Source organism: Micropterus dolomieu, unplaced genomic scaffold (assembly GCF_021292245.1).
Source record: "Micropterus dolomieu isolate WLL.071019.BEF.003 ecotype Adirondacks unplaced genomic scaffold, ASM2129224v1 contig_765, whole genome shotgun sequence".
NCBI classification, from domain to species: Eukaryota; Metazoa; Chordata; class Actinopteri; order Centrarchiformes; family Centrarchidae; genus Micropterus; species Micropterus dolomieu.
In genome coordinates, this window is record NW_025729755.1 from 241 (window position 1) to 3,312 (window position 3,072).

At 37.4% G+C, this 3,072-nt stretch overlaps 1 long non-coding RNA gene across 1 annotated transcript in view; it reads right to left on the reverse strand.

The window, feature by feature from the left end:
• Positions 1-761: 761 nt before the first annotated feature.
• The window catches only part of LOC123964141, a 2,852-nt gene continuing 541 nt past the window's right edge, over positions 762-3,072 (reverse strand). The window contains exon 2 of the long non-coding RNA XR_006823346.1: positions 762-2,565. This is a non-coding gene — a long non-coding RNA (uncharacterized LOC123964141). The remainder of the gene's footprint in view (positions 2,566-3,072) is intronic.

Genomic DNA, 3,072 nt, shown 5'->3' on the forward strand with positions numbered 1-3,072 from the left:
ATACGGATGAAAAATTTTGGTCCAATCAATGGGGATAATATTTTATTTTGTCATGTAACTAATCGTTCTGCTGGTACCGCTGTCCTTCTGAACAACTTCCCTGGGAAGATAGCGACATCCAAAAAGAGCACAGATGGTCACTGGATCCTCTGCGTCTCTGTCAGTTTCTGTAGCTCCTGATCTGTCTGACCCTTGGTGCTTTATACACCCCAACTTAAAAAAACTTAGTATCTGACTGCTCTATATCTTCTGCTCCCCTGTCTGACCACTGCTTTATTAATCTCACCTTAAAACCCAGTAATAATCACAAACGAAACGAAGGGTTACTGGAAACTCAAGGCCAGCTTGTTACAGTCCCAACTGTATTGCCAAGGGATTAAAGACATAATTTATGAAATTACTCAAGACCCCAACCTTCTGTCTTATAGCTCTAAATGGGAATACTTAAATTTCAAAATAAGAGTAAACAATTGCAACAATCTGCCCTTTTAGAAGAGACCAATTTGACAAGAGAGAAAAGTCTCTGCTGTAATAAACCCACACTTACGGGTACTGACAAAAGGAAACTACTTACACTACAAACCAAATTAGATAATAAATATACAAGAAAAGCAAATGGAGCCTTCATCAGATCCAGAGCAAAGTGGATCGAAGAAGGAGAGAGAAACTCTTCTTATTTCTGTAGATTAGAGAAAACCCGCCAGGAAAGAAATAACAGAAACACTGGTCATTAATGAAAATGAATGCTCTGATCCTAAAACTATAACCAATGAAGTTTATTCCTTTTACAGCAAATTATATTCTTCTAGATTCTCAGCTGATGCAACAGAGGCCTTCTTTCACCAAATCAGAGGTTTTATTCCCCAAATAAATGAGGACTTCCAAATCACATGTGAGTCAGAGATCATGTATAACGAGCTTGAAAAGGCATTGCAATGTTTGACTTCGGACCGCTCCCCTGGCCCAGATGGCCTCTCAGCCAACTTTTATAAACATGTCTGGGAGCATATCAAAGTACTTTTATTTGAAACACTTAAAGAAGCTTTAAACAACCGCTCACTTCCACAGACGTTGAGGCAATTGTTCTAATTCCAAAACCAAACAAAGATCCCAAATTCTTGGACAACTGGAGACCGATTACACTATTTAAAATGATTATAAATTACTAACACACATATTTTCAAATCGTCTTCAAAAGGGTCTTCCTCAAATAATAAGTGACACCCAATCAGGATTTATGAGAGGTGGATCAATACACAATAATGTTCGCCTTGTCCTTGATTTACTTGAATATAATGAGCATATAAAGGACGACGGCTTTATTCTCTTTATGGATTTTTAATAAGGCGTATGACACGACAGAACACCCCTTTATTTTTAAGGCTCTGGAACTCTGTGGTTTGGGGGAAAAATTCAGAAACACTATAAAATGTTTTTATTACGACACCAACAGCTCAATATCTCTCCCAGGTGGCACCACGCCTCGCTTCAATATCAGAGGTATAAAACAAGGCTGCAACGTCTCACCCTCACTCTTCATAATAACAGCTGAAATGTTGTCAATCCTCATCAAAAATTCAGATATCGAGCAGTTAAATGTCTTTGATAGCCGAATAGTTATAAATCAACTGGCTGACGACACCACTCTGTTTCTGAAAAATGTTGAGCAGGTCCCAAAGGCGACTGAAACTATAGACTCATTCTCAAAGACATCCGGGTTACAAGTGAACCTGAAAAAGTGTGAGCTGTTGTCTATACATGACTGCCACCTTGAGGCAGCATATGGTATCCCTATTAAAACTGCAGTGAAATACTTGGGCATACATATAACCAAAGATATTAAGTTAAGTGAATCATTAAATGTATGGAACAAATTGGATGAATGTAAAGCAAGACTAGACTGATGGTTAAATAGAGATCTTTCTCTGTTTGGTCGCATTTATATTACCAAAATGGAAAGTTTTTCAAGATGCATTTATCCAGCCTACTCTCTGTCCATCCCCAGCAAAGCTGTCAAAACCATCAATACATTAAACTTTGACTACATCTGGAAAAGAAAACCCCATTAACTGAAAAAAGCGACTTTAGTGAAAGACTATGAAGATGGTGGGCTACAAGCCACAGACTTTGAGTGTATAAATGGAACCTTAAGGATTAAATGGTTAAGATGCCTTCTAGCAAACAGTGGAAGTTTCTGGTATTGTGTGTCCAGGGAATTGTTTTGATTTTGATGTTCCAAAACTTTCTATAAAACTGTGTGCGTTTCATTCACAAGTTCTGTTATAATGGAAACTCCTGTACAAACACTATTTTACTCCCCATAACATACCCACCTGGAACCGCAGATTCATTCTCTTTAGAAATAAGTCCCTGTATCTCAACGATTGGATGGAAAACAATATTTATCTGTCACACATTTACAACTATGGAAATGTTTTATCTTTTGAAGATTTTTGTACAAAACTTAATATCCAGTGTAATCGTAAACATTATGACACGGTTATCCAAAGCATCCCATCTGCCTTCCTTTTGATGGCAAAAAATGCATCTCAAAAAAAAATTAATCTCATATGTTCAACCCCTGTCTTCTTCCTTCATTGATGATTGCTGGTCACCAGTTCTGTAGAAACAAAGTGTTCTGTGATCTCTTCACTCTGACTTGCAGCCGAAATGTAAATGTTTGAAAACACAGCCTCTTTTTACTGTCCTCAAGAAAGAATTTGTATTATACTACAAGTCCCTGTTGTTCATGAAGAAGAAAACAGCTAAAAAACTTTAGTGATGCCTTAAAATGATCTGAAGCCCCATAACTGTTTTACTACTGTTTCTTTAGCCTGTCTTTTTTTTGTTTGTTTGTACTATTACGTACATATTTTCTTCTCTTTTAATTTATTTTCTTCTTCCTAAAGCGTATGTGCTCCGTTTCCTGTTAGCACTGATATTTGGTGATCTGTGCCAGATACTGTTGTAAATCTTCACCTCAATAAACAAAAAACAAAAAGGAAGTAATAGGTGCGTTTGACTTCATGAGGCGCTGCGCAGCGCTGACTTAACGTGATGCATGCTGGACTT